This window comes from Biomphalaria glabrata, chromosome 6, assembly GCF_947242115.1.
Source record: "Biomphalaria glabrata chromosome 6, xgBioGlab47.1, whole genome shotgun sequence".
NCBI classification, from domain to species: Eukaryota; Metazoa; Mollusca; class Gastropoda; family Planorbidae; genus Biomphalaria; species Biomphalaria glabrata.
In genome coordinates this window covers 37,019,303-37,038,097 of record NC_074716.1, presented here as the reverse complement: position 1 = coordinate 37,038,097, position 18,795 = coordinate 37,019,303, and the positions used below count along the sequence as shown (strand labels likewise).

The following is an 18,795-nucleotide window of genomic DNA, read 5'->3' as shown; positions in this document are numbered from 1 at the left end:
TAACAACATTGTAGGAAAAAAATTCTGAGTGCCGTAGAAACTTTGTTCTCCATATTAAATTTAGAAAGCGCCCATCTTGCTATGGTGCAGAGGCGTAGCTAGTCATGTGCAGGTGCATGTGCATATAGGCTACCCTAGATACGCCACTGCTATGCTGGGTGCATAAAAGTAACACACTTTTTTTTTTACCAAACTATAGAAAGCTGAAACTTCTTGAACAGAGCAAACTGAATCATTCAATACCAAGTTTTTGTTAACGCACATTGCAACCATTAAAAAAAACCTGATGAAAGCAGCTCCTAATATCAAAGCAGTCCAAGACACTGGTACACAAACTTTAGCTGAAAACACGGGTTGACGTTTTGAAGTTAATATAAAGTTTGGTATAACATTTATGATGTTGGAGGAAGTTTTTTTTTAAGTTGACTTTTACAAAAGTTTTTTTTTTCCTTCTTTGATGTCATACTTTAGAGCTCATGTTGGCCCCATTTAGTTGTTAGTTATGGGCCCAAGCGCAATGAGTCCCTTTGCATCTTGGATGCTACGTCACATGCTATGGGCCCCTTAAGCTGAGTTGACTTGAGTTTAACCCCAAGTCCCCCCCCCCTCCGTATGCAAGGTGTGCGCCGTTCATCCAGGCCGGTAAGAGGGAGCTCTTGTTCGCTTTTGCTTAGAGTTCCAAGTGCGATGCACAATTCTACATGACAATTTCAAATTGGCCCCTAATGGTCGTGGGCTCAGGTTCATTGAACCCCTTCGCGCCATGGATGCTACGCCACTGGAAGTGGTCTACCACAATAAGGGGCTGTTCGTTTACGGTGATCCTTGGGGCTGAGTAGGTTTTATTGGGCGACTTCTGGAACATAACTTCTGTTTCCCGGAGGTTTATAGATAGACCGAAAGAGGCGGCAGCGTATGCTAATTCGTTTACCGCATTCTGGAGATCATGTTCATTGTGAGCTAGCAGGGCGCAATCATCGGCATAGAGAAGCTCCGTTATGACCATCTCCTTTGTTTTTGTATGGGATAGTAGACGTCGAAGATTGAACACATTGCCATCAGAACGAAACCGGATATAGATGCCATCGTGCAATTGCTGCCTCATTTGACCCAGCATTACGCCAAAGAAGATAGCGAATAGAGTAGGAGCAAGTACACAGCTCTGCTTCACGCCATTTTCTATTGGGAAGTGATCAGAAAGGGCACCATTGTGTCTTATCTGGCCTCTTTGTCCCACGTGAGGATGGATAGGAACGTAGATGGGCATCCCAGCCTGGCCAAAATCCTCCACAAACCATCGCGTCTGACCGTGTCGAAAGTCTTGGTGAGGTCCACAAAGGCAGCATATAGGTTTAAGTTCTGCTCTTTGCATTTTTCTTGTAATTGTCGCAGAACAAATATCGTGTCAGAAGTACCTCTACCGGCTCTGAAACCACATTGGCTTTCAGAAAAGACCTCGTCCACTAAAGAGTGCCTTTATGTTAGGGTGACACCACCCATTTTAAATATTTCAGCGGGAACTCCATCAGAGCCAGGTGCCTTGTGTTTTTCTAGTTTAGATATTGCTGTCTCAATTTCCTCAGATGTCGGTGGGTCGTCGAACTCCTCTCTCATAGTTTTCTGGGGGACATTTGCCAACGATTCCTCCGATACGTGCCTTTTATCACCAAACAGCATACTCTAGTGTTCTGTCCAGCGATTTAGTATGTCCGTCTTGTTAGTTAATAGGGTAGAACCATCGGATGATCTTAGCGGTGCTGTAGTCTGGTAAGTTGGGCCATAGGCACATCGAAGCGACTCATAGAAAGAGCGTGTGTCACCAATGTCAGCAAGTCTCTGTATGTTTAAGGACAGCTCAAGCCACCAATTATTTTTTAGTTCCCTGACCTTTGACTGCTGAGTGTGGCGAGAAGCTTTATAGAGAGTGCTGGCTGCGTTGTCATTAGGGTTTGCAAGAACAGAGCGATAGTATTTGTGATTATTCTTTAACAGTTCTTGAATTGCGGTATTGTTCTCATCGAACCAGTCTCTGTTGGATTTACTGCAGTATCCCACGACTTTGGCCGTCACGTCCTAAAGTATCGCTTTTAGCTGGCTCCAGTTACTCACTGGATCATCGTCCTGGGGCTTTCGAAGATAAGTCTCCTCGAGTAGTAGTCTACACTGAAGCGCTCTCGTACGTCAGCCAGCCTTTCAACATCTAGCTTCTTTTCCCTAGGCAGGCCACCTTTTTTTTTTACCAACATGATGGTTGATATATATATACACTACAACTACTACTCGGAGGAAATTTTAAAGTGAGTGTCATGTAAGATAGTAAGCCTACTCGCTAGAATATTAGTCTTCTTTAAAAGATTTATATGAATTGATCTTGTTGCAGACGGTTCTCACAAAAACAATAACATGCTTTCACCTCTTGGATATTATTTTTCAAAGGTAGCACCACTGCTCCTAAAGTCTTAATAACATGATTAGAGTAAGACTTGAGCGACTTTGCTGAATAAGCAAGTTTTACTTTGTCTTTGAGCTTTTCAAACTCTGACTTGACAAGAATGTTACATCTTGCACCAGTGTCGATACGAAAAATTAATGTCTTGCCATGCACGACTAGTTTTACAGTCCACTTGTCTTCAACGACATTGATATTCTCAATATTACCTTTTTTATACTGGCTACTTGCAGTGCTAACAGGTACAATATTTTCATCACTGTGGCTGTCATCTTCTACCATATTGACGTTGCGTCTTTTTCTGCACATTTGAAATCAGTGGTTTTTCTTTTTGCAGAAATTGCATGTGGTTCCTATTGCTGGACATTTTCCCTTTTCATGGTTCTTGCCGCATTTACTACATAATTTATCTGAGTTGTCTTTAGACTTCTGCTTGAGTACATTGTGTGACTGTCTCTTGATTGCTAGAACTTCTTGGCCCCTAAACATTTTCACTTGGCTTTGTGACGTCTCATATTGTTGTCCAATTTCTATAGCCTTGCTAAGGCTCAACTTCTGTCCCTGATCAAATAGTCTTAACTGTACCTTTTCGTGTATGACTCCACTAATGATCAAATCAATAAGTATATCATCTGAATCATCAGATGAACAGTCGATAATGAGAAGCTTTAGGTCTTTAATAAAGTTATCAAAACTTTCTCCTTCTTCCTCTGATGTGCTCTAAATCTAGACACTCATTTATTTTGTCTTGGCCTTATGTAGTCTTCTATTTTCTTTAATAGCAATTGCGGATCTCCCTCTTCACTATCAGTAATATTGAGAGTTTTGTAAACTTCTCGGCCCTGTTGACCTATCCACATTCCCAGCCATCCGGCTTTTTGTTTACTATCGACACCAGCTAACGGTCCTTTGAAACAAAAGCTCACCTGCTGTTGAAATCTTATAAACTCTTGATACAGATCTTTAGCATTCCAATTCAAGCTTGGTTGCTCAAAATAAAAAGAAGCCATTATTAGATTAATAAAAACCTTTGTCTGGACAGCTTTTTAAGTTTTATTCTGACACCATGTAGAATATTTGTGTTACACAAATAACAAACTAGTGTTTAAGAGGGAAGACATATTAGGAACTCCATTTATTACGTAAACACAAGCGGTGTTGCACTGACGCGCTTGTGTGCAAATGTACATATAATACCATTATGTTAAAAGATCATAATGAGTAGATGATAAACGACTTCACTTGTAATAATTTCTTTTTAAGCCTTAAGATTGTTAATAATATCATTTTCACTGTTAATAATATCATTTTCACTTGACAAATACTCAAATCTGTATTATAAGTACAGCGGTTTTTGTTCTTGAAAAAATAAAAATAAAACCAACTTCGTGCCCCTTTGTCAGCACCTTGATGGGGTAGTGGGGGGGGGGGGGCGTGGGCGCCCACAGCTTTAGAAACGCTGTGGCCTCACACTTTGAACAACTCACTAAAAAAAGAACTGAAAAAAAAGTTTATCTATATATAATATAGATAGATCTAGATGTAGCAAAAAAAAAAAAAAAGAATCTTTTTGTTGTCTAATTATTTTAGTAAACTCTTTTATAACACTAACTGTTTTAATCTACTTTTCACTGAATATTTTCAAAAGGATTGCCCACCCCTGATCTTCTAGTTATAGATATAGTTATAGATCTAATCTATTATTATTATCATCTATCGTCATCAATTTTGTTTACAATCGTGTTTCTCTTGAGAATGCGAGAGCTATAGATCTATATATATATATATAGACTAGACTACGACAAGTTCCGTAAACGACGACACCATGGGCCGTATTTGTCCTGTTGTGTGGAATAAAAACGCTATGTGATGTCACAATCTTGTCATGTAATTGTATCAATGTATGAAATAGACTCTATTTAATTTTTATATCTCTCTAGAATCTAGATCTTTTCTAGATTAGTAGATCTACTATCATCTATTAGAATTAGAATCTATAGCCTATTATTCTATATCTAGACCTAGACTAGTAACTCTAGTTATATTTGATCTAGTCAATCTAGAGTAGTTTATGCTATTCGGACACCTATAGGCCCAAATTTGAAAGTTTGACAGCGCATTATTTGACAATGGTTCGACATAGAAAAGAAAATGAAGTATCAAAATCTTCTTTAGAATAAGGATGACTACTTATATTTGTACCCATAACCTATATTTGTTATTAAATTTAATGTCAAAGAGGCCGTGTGTTTCATTTAATTCGGACAAATTTGACCCACATTATTTGATTCCGGACACCATTATTTATTTAGGACAGTCTCTATATTTAGGACTCAATAAACTCAGATATTAATTCTTTACTAACATTAACTAAATTTTAAGATACCCAGGCATAACCCCTCACATTAAATCATTAAGATGTTTTGCAATTATGCAAAAATACGAACACAAAAAGAAAAAATATGAACACACTTATTCTACCAAAATTAGGTCACTGGGATAGTGACTTCTATACCGACTTTTAGACTTATTTTATGTTTGAATTGTTTGCATGATTAGATGTGTGTTGAATGTTTGTATTTTTTGTTTATTAATTTAATAAATTTCTTATACAGATGTCAGATGATCTTTTGTAGTATAGTACATGTTAGGATAGCCATTCTTGCCTAACTGAATCCTCTATATTCGCTCTATATTAAAGTCTATATAAATCTAGATTTATATAGTAGGTCTAGATCTAAGCATTTAACTTCATTCAATGTACCAAGCTCACTCCAAACCATGGAACTATACTAATGGAACAACAGCTCCTAGTTTTTACTAGGGGAGTGCCGTCGCGCATTTTTTTTCGCGCATGGTGCAATATGGAGAAATTCAGGAGGATGCAAAAGAAGAAATTTACTCCTCCAGTCACTTGGACTGACCTTCAATGAGAGTAAAACTTTCCTACGCTTTATTTTATTAAATCTCTAAAAATTTCATCCATTTTCTCACAATGTTTTGTGATTTATAAAATTTTCCTGAATAAGGGATCGTCACAAAAGTTATTTTTTTAAGGCCACCCCATTAAAATAGCAGTTTTCAGTACTTTCACATTTGGGTATTTTACACAAAATCTGGATTTTTTTTATGTACATGAAATCATTATCATCTGTCCCGCGTAACCAAATCCTCCACTTTTCCCGGTCACCAATGGCCAATTAACAAGATATCAAGAGAGAGAGGCTGGTCCATTATTTGCGTAGTCCAGCCAGCTTTTCTTCTGACAAACCTTTTTTCGTTTATTCTCTTGAAGGATATTTTTGTTTAAGTTAGTCTTCCAAAATACAATTCCAAACCAACTCATGCAGTTATCGTCTTTTCACAGTATTGATGAGTCATCCTTTTTGCCAGCCAGAGTGTTAATTGGCAAAAGTAAAAAATTCATTTTTTTTTTTTTTAGTAAATATTCAAAACTATATCTTTTATATAATAATATATTTTTTAAATAATAATATCTTTTATATAGACATGCTTTAATAGATCTAATAAATGATTAACGCGGCCCTACCAATATGGGTATATTAATACTTAAATCTGGGTATTTTAAATTTCGAATGCGCATTTTTTAAAAACCGAACTTATCTATAGATCTCTTATATCTAGAATAATCTAGATCTACAACACCCAGACTTAGACTATGGTTCTATATCTATTTAAAGATATTTAAAAAAAAATAACTCAATAGATCTAATAAAGTCATGATTTCCACTCTATTTTCTCTAGATCTAGACCATACATGAGATCAATATGAATGTTTATAGATCTAGTCTACGTCTAGAACTCTAGATCTATCGATCATCTATAGTAGGCATATGATATAGCTGTATTAACTGTGTTTAGTCACATAATGCCTGTAGATCTATATATCTAGTACCTGTACTAATATTAGTAGATGTAGATCTATAATAATAATACTTTTTAATGGTAGAAAGTAGATTTATAATCTATCAATTCTATCTAATCTAGATCTAAATCTAGACTTCACTTTCACATCATACGATTATTGATACAGACAGTGAATGAAACGAATGCAGTGATTATAAAAAAATTATATTATTATTATACTTATAGCTCTACCAGTTGATTATCATCATCATCATAGATAATAATCTAGACTAGTATTCTAGATCTATAAATAATCATAGTCACCGTGATAGTGCCCTTTTTAGTCAATGTAGTCAAGTCAAGATAGTGGAACGTAAACTCGAAGGTTTAATACAATACAGTATAAGTAGAGTCTATGAGTTAGTATAAGATCTAATTATTTTGTTTCTTTGTATGTCAATGTCTCAATTAAAATAATTAATATCATCAGCCATATCATTTTAAATATTAAAATAGTAGACATAGATTTCTATATATTATAAATAGATAGATTAGATCTATAAAATATAATTTTACAAACTTTAGAAATGATTGATTTTATTTTTAATTGATCAGCCTTCTAGACTAGATTTAGCATCTCTAGCTAGACTCTAACTTGTAGTTTGTAGATCTTGGAATTGGATCGAAATTCACCTTCCTAAATCGTCTCTAAAGTCTGTAGCTGATTTGAGAGGCCCAACGAGGCAAGAGTCTATTACTATTAGTACTCTGTCTCTTGATCTATCTAGTAGGCCTACTTAGCTAGTGCATTAGTGTAGTCAAATCTTGACAACTAGTCTTCTAGATCTAAGCTTCTAGAATAATTAGATCTAGATCCAGTTTAGATTTAGAATATAAAAGTATTTTACTAGCTAAAATACTAAATCTACTGATCTAAATTCTAGATAGATATACAATATATAGATCCAGTTTAGATTTGGAATATAAAAATATTTACTAGCTAAAATTCTAAATCTACTGATCTATACTTATTATTTTAGATATTATATGACATCTACAAAAATTATTATTAAGATATAATTATAGATTCTAGACTAGTTATTTATGTACATAAAATATATAAATAAAAGATAAAATTTATGCAGGCCTAGATCCCATAAATTTATAATTGATCCAGATCTATCAGTAAAAGTTACCTTCGATGGGAAGTTCTACCCAATCTAATCTATACAAGACAATTTATAATCCATGCCTCGCCTACACCCCATACATTAAATAATAGTTCCCATTCCATGCCATGCCCAGACCCATGAGTTCATGAAATAATAAATGATGTGGTGTCAAGTTGGATCTATCCCCTGAAATTCAGCACTTTAATATAAAACTCACATATCTAGTTAATTATTTGCTATGACACTCTGATCAACTTGGACTTGTGTAATACATATATGTTTCTTATCAGATTTAATGAATGAAGTTTTGGTGCATTTTAAGGCTACAAAAGTATCATCAGGTGCATTTTAACCATTGGTATTTTTCCTGGCAACATTTCTATTCTAGTCTGTGATAAATTATAAATTTAAAAAAATGTTTGTAATGTTTCAGTTATTAACAAGTAGAACCATGCCAACCAGTTCTGATGATGTACCAGAATGGCTCAAGGATCATACTTATACTATTTCTACTCTCTGGGCAGACATTAATAATATTGGCATCCATTCAATATTTATTGTAAGTACTACTATACAATTTTTATTTTAGTTATCTAAAAGATGTTTTATGAAGTGTGATTTTCATGGTCAAGCAACATCCAAATATCGGGGATGGAATTTAACATTTTTCTCTAGTTTTTTTTTTTATAACACTCTTAAGCAAATTCATCTTTCATGAATGCCTAATGCCTGTTGTGCAGGCCATTCCTTTACAATAAACTGTTAGATGAAATTAGGCAAAATTATGTCTGATAATTTGTATGTTTGATACAACAATGTATTCAATTTAATAATATTATTTTTTAATTTTAATGTTTTCAAAAGAAATTAGCCATTATGCCTAATTGTATAATTACAGTTATGTTTGGAAATGCAAGAAAAAGGCATGCATTCCTGACAAGTCAATGATTGGTTGCACCTCTTAAAGGTAAGGTACTGCAATTTTTCCCTATGCACTTTTCTCATAAGCTGAAGTACTTGTATTTTTGAAAAACTAGTTTTCCATGAAAATGTAAATCATAATATATGTTATAGTTGCTTTTAGATGAGTGCAATGTCCATCAAATTAACTGAATATCTGCCTTCACCTTTAGTAATAATTCATAACTATTAAGGTCAGGGCCATGTCTACACATTAACACATTAGCTCCTTTTAGGTACAGACTATTTTTAGAATGGCAAAATTATATAATTATACTTAATAACATATATACGTTTAGCATGGTCAACACATGTGTCACACATATTTTTATTTTTTTAAAATCCTTTTATTTATTTTTATAACTAGATAACTTTCTGTTATGAGAAAAGATGAGATTCTTGGACTCCTGCATAGCACCACCAGAAAGGAAAATCCCATCATGTTGCAAAATAAAAGTCTTGGACCAATTTTAATTTAAGATATATATATTATACTGTAAGCTCTATACATATTTATGTATATCCTGTCATTCAGCCAACAGGTTTGGATTTAGTATTTCTTTAAATCTGTTTGATATTGTACTTGAAAACTATTAATCTGAGCCCCATTAAAACAATAGTGAGTGCAGTGAATGAGTGGTAAAGCACTTGGCTTCTGAACTGAGGGTTCCTGGGTTCAATTAAGACTGGGATTTTCAATTTCAGAATTCAAAAGGATACATGGCAATAGTAAGGAATAAATAAAGGCAGTTTGGGGATCCATGGCTGAATATAAGTCATGGGTTTGAATCTCTGTGAAGACTCACATTTAAATTTTTTAGATTTTTGGGTGCCCCTGAGTCCACCTAACTCTAATGGGTAGCTGACTTTTGTTTTGGAAAGTAAAGATGGTTGGTTGTTGTGCTGGCCACATGATGCACTGGCCAAAGAATCAAATGACCTTAATATCATCTGCCCTATAGATTGTGAGGTCTGAAATGGGATTTTTTTTTCAAAAGGTGGTTGGTTGTTGTGCTGGGTACATGACACCCTCGCTAACCATGGGGCACAGAAACTGATAAACTTTATATCATCTGCCCCATAGATTGCAAGATATGTAAGGGAAATTTTACTCTTTTAAAATTAAAATAAGAATCTAACAAAAGTAAACATATAAAATATGGTGCATTCTCCTTAAAACTAAAACCTGGTGCGAAGGTATAAAATGTTGGCAAAAAAAAGCAACATCATATATTCTTAATTCCCTTTGCAAAACTTACTGAGAAGAACATGCATGTTGTTCCATTATAAGTTTCTTGACAGAGGAAATCTTGTTTATATTAGATTTGAATTAAAAAGCAAATTAAGAAAGAAATTATAATCATTATTTCAAATGGTTGTATCTAAACCTTATGAATTATTTTTCAGTTATAAGTATATTGAGATGAATGGATAATCATGAAATTGTTAAATAATTCAAATTGTTGCTATCATTCCATTTTCTAAAGAACCATACCATAATTATTATTTTTTTTAAATTAATTTCAAAATGATTTTTTTTCAATCATAGAGTTCACATAGATCTTGAGTGAATTTTTTTTTTAATTTGACTAATGCTTCAATTTTATTGTATCATATTAGTTTTTAATTTTTATTACCCGAAATATTTAAAAAATGAGTACACTATTTTCATGTAATAATGTAACTTGGTATTCACACAATGCTCAAAATACGCTATAATCTTTAGGCCATACAGATTTGTATAAATTAACTTGTTTAAATACATTGTAAATGTATATTGTTTGGATAAGAATAAAGTTTTTCTGTAGACAATTATTGTTCAAGATTTGTTGATGCTCCTGCTTAATCAATTATATATACAGGTCATTAGTTTTAACACATCTGATAATAAATGACAGTACAAGTTAGTGAATGAAAATTTGTCATTATTTCAGCTGCTTTAGGCCTTCATCAATGTGAGGTACCAGTACTTTGATTGTGTCATATAACAATTTAAAGCAACATTTTGAAATGAATAGTCTGTAGAATTGACAGTAAATACATTTAAGTGATGGGCTGTGATTTGCATGAATTGAGAGCTGATCATGTATTGAATTTGTGTTTTTGATCTTTACTTCAAGTAAATGTTAATGAGCAATTAATTTTTAATGAATAAATAATTTAAAAATAAATACAAAAGAACCATAAACATCTACTTTAGTTTAATAAATTTTTTTTCATCAGAACAGAATTTCCAACTTTGCATTTTTAAAATAAAATATAATTTATTTAGAGTAGAGTCAGAACACAAAATCATAGTTTTAAAATATTAAGTAAATTAAGCTAAGCTGTGATCTCTTATAAACATTTGTATATAGACTATACACAATTTAATTATTATTTTTCATCAAATTGCAGGAACTAGTACATGTACTTATGCCTATTTGACAATAAAAAACCTTAGTCAATGAAATAGTAATACTAGTAAATGAGATAAAAGTAAACTAAATATCATCACTGCTATTGAAGCCACACTTTTTTTTTTTTTATCTTGTTTGGTGGACTGCAATTAAAGTTGCTATTAATTTTACTGATCGTCTTAGCTGAAATGCCAGTGTCGCCTCTTTGAAACCTAAGCTTATTTTCTTGGTAACTGGAAGTCCAGATATTTGGAGTTTCATTTTAAGCACCTATACTTTCCGAAATGGCATTCCGATAGGCTAAACCATTTGCCTAACATGTCATATGCATGTAAAGAGGTACCACAGAAATGCTTTAAAGACAAGCTTACGCGCCAACTTACTTTAACTGACATAGAATAAGAGAGCACCTGGTTGCATACAGCTTCAGAACGAGACAGCTGGAGGTCACTTACAAAGGTGTGGTATACACCAATGAAAATTAATTGCCGAGGGTAGACGGCAAAAAAACAACAACAACTGATTCTACCACAGGTGGACAATGGTTATGCCTGTGCTGAGTGTGGCATAATATGTAGGTCACAGCTGGGGCTGAATAGCCTCTGGAAACATAGCATTCCTCATAAGTCTTAGGAATCAAAGACAAGCCTATCATTTTTGTAGCATAGTTTGTAGCTTCTGTAAATGCATGAAATGCCGTCACAAATGACACAAGTCCTCTGTGAGTTTGATGGATTATAAACATCTTACTCCTTTGCCTTATATTAAATGGTCTTTCTCTCTACTGTTCCTCTAGGTACTTGCGTTTATCTAAATATCATTGATATATCGTAACATGTCATCAAAATAAAAGCTAGAATCTCTGCAACTCGTGTACAAGTCAGAAGTCATCAATAGCACTTGCCATTTAAAAAATAACAATTTAGATTAGTCAAATTAGTGACTGATTATTCGATTCATTTAGGCCTATACATTTTTTATTTGAATATATAATGATCCTTTACACTGTGTGACTTTACTAGTATACTTTGGAGTTGATTTGTTGAGCTAAAGTCGGAAGTACACATTGAGTTTTACTGTGATCTATTACTAGATCTTGATGTAGATCTATATATTATATAGACACTAAGACAGTAATAATAGTAATAATAGAAGTAGAGAGAGTATCTCATCAATAGTATCTGTCATATCGTGATCAGTAGGCGGCTGCAGGTTTATAGATCTATTCCATGACAAAAACCCTGGCTAGATTTAGATCTACTGGTCTAGACATCTAGATCTAACTAGAATTAAACTAGAAAACTGAATTAGAGAAGTAGCTTTCTGGATCTAGAACTAGAATCTATATTATTAATATTAGATCTAGTTGCGTAGAACGCTTAATTTTTGGTTGTTGTTTTTAATAAATGCACATAAAAAACATTGTATTTTGGCAATAAAAATACCCAGTTGGTAGTCAAGTAATTCTAATAATTAATTGACTCTATCAGTATTTGTTTTAGATCTATCAGATTCATATGACATATTATTTATACTTATTTTATATCATTCGTCCAAGAAAATCTAGCTCTAGATCTATTACATTTTAGATTGGGCTATAGTTTGTCTTTTTTTTTGGTCATTTTATTTAGGCTACAATAAATATTACCGAGATGAACTTTTTATTTGTTTCCCACGAGACGTGTATGCCTATAGCCTAGTCCTTTCGATAAAAATAATAAAAAAAAACGATTAGAAATGCGTAGCTTGGAGTGTCAAAACTGTATTAGGCCTCCTATTTTGATTTTTATTTCGTGCAATTTAGTATATCGTATCAAATACGCATTTAGCGGAACGGTAGACAGGTCTTCATCCAGATTTAGTGTAAATAAACCAAACACAGAAACACTGAAAGATTGTATTTTCGGAATTTAGATTCTATTTTTTTGAAAAAATGTGGCATTTTATAGGGTGGTCGAAAAAAATAACTTTTGTGACGATCTCTTATTCGAGAAAATTTTATCTTTTATATCAGATAGTCAGAAAATGGATGAAGTTTTTACACATCTAATCAAATAGAGCGTACGAAAGTTTTACACCCATTGCAAGGGACTGACTGAGTAAATCTCTTCTTTGGCATCATCATGGATTTCTCCACATTGCACCATGCGCGAAAATGATGCGCGACGGCACTTCGACTCTCTTTGGCTTTGTAAAAAACTCGAAGCTGGTGTTCCATTAGTATAGTTCCATGTCCAAACATTTACCCATTTATTCTCTATTAAAAAAAAAACAACAAAAAAAAAAAAAAACAACGAACAAATATAATATAAGATCATTTTTTATTGATGTCCAAACCTGGCTGTCCGAAATAAATTTTGGTAAGAAAATCGTAATTTAATTCGGACACCCTATTAATTTTTTATTTGTATGGAATCAGACAACTTGGCTTGTAAATCAAATAAATCAGCTCCAAAAACAGAATAAATATTGCTGGGCTCATTAGTATAGACTTAGCCTATCAAAAAATATAGTCTTAACCCTAGGAAGAGGTAAAGTCATCCGGATAACATAGGAAAAAACAACAACCTGACTTACACATTTGAAATTCGTTTTTCTTACATAAAAAGACAGCTAAATGGAAGGAAATTGGGTCAGAATCATTGGAAAATGGACAAGCACATTATACAGCGCGCTAGTTTTATAATTAAATATTAAAATAATTATTTAACGACCACAAAAACAGCGAATGTCCGAATTCATGTAATATCCGAAATAAATAAACTACTAGATCCAGACTAGATTCTTGATAGTCAAAGTCTAACGACTAAGTTATTACGATTAGTCTAAATTTAGACTATTAGTAGTATAAGTATAAGTATTAGGTCTAGATATCTAGTAGTAGGATCTAGATCTATATTACTTATTACTAGATCTATGTCTATATATAGAATTAGATCTAATCTAGAATCTAGTCGTCACTAGTGAGTAGTCCACTACCTGACTACTGCACTAACTTGACTAAGTCGTCTAAGTCTAAGTGACTAATCTAACTACTAAACTAGAATCTAGATCTAGTATTAGATTATAATTAGATGACTACTATGACTATGAGTATGTATGGTATGAGTGAATAATGAGTGTATCATTTAGATTTTAGATCTAGTGTATCATGTATGAGATTCTAGATATATATTTATATAATATAATTATGATATAGTCTCTAGATTAGTCTAGAATAGTCTAGATCTATCATCTATGACTAGACTAGATCTATGTCCTATGTAATACTAATAGTAATAGAATCTAGGATATTAGACTATATATTACTTATTACTAATATTACTAGATCTATTACCGGGCGTTAGGCGTTACGATAGTTACTATTAGTAATTATTAGATGATATATTATATAAAATCTATAGATATAGAGTCTAGAATCTAGATATAAAATCTATATTTATTAGATTAGTATAATTTACTATAATATATAACTACGCACAGGATCAGGAGTCGAATTACAGTGAGTGACTTTGTCACTTACACTTTCAGTTGTACAAATTACAATTAGATCTAGATCTAAATTAGATTAAATTATTAGTAATATTAGATCTAGACTAGTCACAAGTCTAAATCTAGATCAGTAATTATCTAGACTACACTACACTGAATTATTATTATTTATATTTATAGCCTATTAGAATAAGGCTTATCTTTATCAGTGCATACGCTCACAAAAAAAGCACTGGATCTAATCATCTAGATTTAGAAATAGTAGTAACTAAAATAACTAAAACTAAGTATCAACTAAAATAAAGTAGTTAAATTAAAAGTTTATCATGAATTTCAAAATTTAGTTAAACTAAAGTAAAAAAAATATTAATTAAACTATACAAACTTTTCATAACTATTTTTTTTTGGGGGGGGGGGGGGAGTTGAATTAGGCCTAGTTAATCATCTGACTGTAAGCCTATATGGTTCGATCTAATTGTTTTAACATTGTAGAAATATTTTTTTATGTTAAAATCAGTAATAAGGAAGATATTTCTAACAAACGTTAAAATATTGCACAATAATTTGCCCCCCATAAAAGATGTCTAAATAAATATGTGTGCTTGTATTTTCACCTTCAATTAAAACCTTTAGAAAAGAAGGGTACTTTTAATTTTAAAAAATTATATTAAATTATTCTATAACGGAAAATCTTAATTACACCGGTAAACATGTGCGCCCGCAGGATTTTTTGCAGGGGGGTGCAAGTTGCCACCTATGGGTCAAAGTTGTAGCTTCAATTTTTTAAATACAGAGAATATTAAAGAAAAGATCTAGTTCCCCCCTCGTCACCCATATCTATGCGATATTAATTTCAGTGTAAATACTTGTTTCATGAAATAAAAAAAACAAGTGAACAAACTATTTACTGTACACATAAGTTTATCCGTGCAGCCCTTGCATCCCAATGGTCGATCAAACAAAAATGCTGCCAAAACTGTAAATAACTTTACTGCTGAATTGTTTCTCATCGCAATAGACAAGCCGGCAATGAACGCTTATCTGGCAGTTCCAATATTCTTCTTAACGTTGCAACTCTTGCATCGTTTTAGGATGAAGACAAAACAGGCTGAACTGTGCATTATTATTGCTTGAAAAACGAGACATTAATGAAGAAAGTAATGAATCAAGATACAAAATGTGTTTTGTAATAATCCCAAAATCCAAACATGTAGTTTTTGCTCGGTGTGTCTGCCAACTGCTAATTCTAGGCATCACCAACACCAAGTTTTTCTGCCAGCAGTCTAGCCTAACTTGGCATATCATCTCTGTAATGTTCCTCAGCATAGTCAAGTTGATTTTTGATTATGTGTCATTAACATGACTGCTGATGTGTTGTAAAGCTGCCACTAAGTTAAGTTGGACAGACTGCAACATCAGGGAAACTGGTTCAAGAACAGATAAATAATTGACAACAATTAGGACGAATCAGAGACACATAAGAAGCAGGCACTGATTACACATAAGTAGTTTGTCTGGTTTCACTTACAACAGTTTTTTTAAGATGTGCCAAACAGTTAAAGATCTTCTCAAAAATGTGACTTCAAGCGTGAATGAATTCGTATTTCTCAGTCCATCGTGTCTCACACAAAATAAGTAAATTTAACACCAACGTTCTTGCTTGGGACTGTTACAGAAGAAATAGATAGTCTTCTGGATGATACCAACGTATATCTAAAACATCATTCAGGACAATGATAATAAGTGTGGGACGCGCAATGGATAAGGTCTACTTTTGGATATTTTTCACAAATCCTTTCCTGAATGTCACAAGTCGTTACTGTTTACGTAACCTAATTCGACCAGTTTCTAGAAGCCCATGTTAGGTCATAGATGACCAGAGTAAACATGTTAATTATAGTCATTCAATCAGAGAAAGAGGTTAAGGGAAAAAAATACAGCATAAATACAGTATAAATTAGGGGAAAGTTAGTTCGTTAGTTTTTGATAGTAACGGTCTTATGTTTAAACATTTGCGGGACATGTCCATCCATCCATCCCAGTGGCACTACAGCCCATGGAGGGCTCTGGCCTGCTTTAACACATCCTTCCATTCAGATCTCTCCTGGGCCTTTCGTCTCCACGCCCTAACCCCAAGCTGCTTCAGATCTGCTTCCACGTCATCTATCCATCGCATTCGGGGTCTGCCTTTGGGTCGCCTGCCTTTTGGTTTTAGCCTGTATACGATTTTCGCCCCTCTGTTATCTGACATTCTTTCAAGGTGACCTGCCCAATGTAGTCTGTTCTTTTTTATTTCGTTCACTATTGGTGAGTCTTCATATAATTGATATAACTCATGGTTAGTGCGTGTCCTCCACCCTGTTTCATCCTGTATGGCACCATAGATTTTCCTAAGAATTTTTCTTTCCCAAGTGTTAAGTAAATTGCGGGACATGTAGTTGAAGTTATATTAATTGAATTTGTATCATAAAGTTATTTCAGTAATTAGTTATATCAGTTAAAGTTGTAGTATTAGAAAGTTTCATTTTATGAAGATATTTGAGTAAAGTTATTGAATTGAGAATTCACTTATATTTGAAGAAGTTTATTTAAGAAGTTAAAAGAGAACACAGATGTTTCTTTAGTGTGTTATCAAGTCATTCATATAATCTCCAGGATGATGACTCTGTTTGAACAATAATTAATATAACAAGAAATACCAAGAAATAAATAAACAGAAGTCATCACACTGAACACAGTTCTTAAGGCTACCCATCACAGGGTAGCCATCGTTGCCTTGGCAGAGTAGTTTTTTCATGTGAAAAATGTACATACTGTTTAAACATTTGTGGGACATCAAACACATCTGTTCATTGCCAGAGATATCTTCATTTTTTTTATAAATGAATCACTAAGAAAACGCAATTAATTCATGCTGCTGCTGCTTGTATATTTTGTTTTCTTGCTGCTGCCAGTGCTCTGTCAATAACAAATCAATATTTTGACTCAGATGATGGCATGTGAAGAACTTTCTTCTATCTCATCTATCGTAAACTGGTGGATGTGTTTAATATTTATCGAGCACAAACACCGACCGCAACTCTGCAAGACATACATTGACCAAGATGACTGCACTCTTCACTCTTGTTCAAAGAAAAAAGAAAATTCTATTCTAGGCCTTTTCTAAATTTAATGATAACTATTAATTATGTGCAAATGAAAACAAATCGTCACGACTAACGTGCTATAGAATATTGAATTTCAAACTGATAAAAAATAGCACATAGTCAGATTTCAACTACAGATTAGCCAATTCTAGTTTATAGTTTATTGCAATAATAGCTTATTGTTATTAACTTTATTTCAGTGGAGGCACTACATGTTAAGTTCCTTCCTAGCGGAAGTTAATTAATTTAAAGGTGTAAAAAAAACTGGCTTAAATTTGGCTACCCAGAATTCAATCATCAATCCCTGATAAGCCTAGGCTAGTCTACTACAACTGTACTTCAGTCACCATTTAAAGCACTACTTGTTCAGTTGCAACTAAGATTTTAATTGATCTGATGGTGCAAAAAAAATTAAAAAATTCTAAAATTTGGCTACTCATAATCCAGGGGGTGCAAGTGGCGGGCGCCCATGTTTAAAATCTCATTAAATAAAATAAATTCAGAATTTTACATTTAGATTTAGTTCCAAAGAAATAGAAACAAAATTGTTTTATGAAACATTTGACCTGTGTAACTATTTCAGTGTAAATACATGCTTGACTAACCATGCCATTGTGTTCTTTTCTTGTCTGACCACTCAACATTAAGCAAACACTATTGCACAATGTGCACTATTGCACAATGTGCAGGTTGTTAAAATCAGTGATTATCAGTCGGACACAGTATTTACTTTTTTGGGCAGGGAGGTTGTGGATTAAGATGTTTTTTTTTTCTAGAGTTGGTTATCCTAATCAGATTTGCCTACAAGTACACATCTTGCGTATTTTATACGCAAATGGACACGAAAATATGCGAGTACGGTTTATTATCTGAAAATACGCATCTACCCATCTACTGTACACCCCCCCTTGAAAAAAAAAGTAGTTATTGCTATAATCCTATATAGATCAGTGCATCAATGTCTGGAAATTGACTATTCTTAACTAATCTACCATGAGAGAGTGTTGCTTTTTTTTTTTTTTTTTCGCACTTAATGCTGTGTTAGGATTGCTACATTTCGTGTATGTTACGTGCTTGAATGAGTAATATTTCTTTACATTTAGGAAATACACATTGCCCCTTAAAATACACATTTCCAGATCTGGGAATACACATTTCCCTTTTGGCATGTAGGCATCTCTGCCTAATGCTTTTTAGATCTATATAGGTTTAACTGTAGATTTAGATCTCAATAATAAGAATCTATTATACACTTCAGCCTTATCTAAGATAATCTATAAAAAGGGTGTAATTAATGTTCCTGCAGTTAA

At 33.2% G+C, this 18,795-nt stretch overlaps 1 protein-coding gene across 11 annotated transcripts in view; it reads left to right on the top strand.

Annotated features, from left to right (window-relative positions):
- The first annotated feature begins 4,203 nt into the window (after positions 1 to 4,203).
- LOC106059943 (disintegrin and metalloproteinase domain-containing protein 10-like) overlaps positions 4,204 to 18,795 on the top strand; it is a 149,841-nt gene continuing 135,249 nt past the window's right edge. For 5 of the 11 annotated variants that reach the window (XM_056033728.1, XM_056033730.1, XM_056033725.1 and 2 more), the window contains exon 1: positions 13,682 to 13,940. The gene's annotated coding sequence lies outside the window, so the exon portion shown is untranslated. Of the gene's footprint in view, positions 4,351 to 13,680; positions 13,941 to 18,795 lie in introns of those variants that run through there. The other 6 variants (XM_056033734.1, XM_056033735.1, XM_056033727.1 and 3 more) reach the window with 5 other exon arrangements.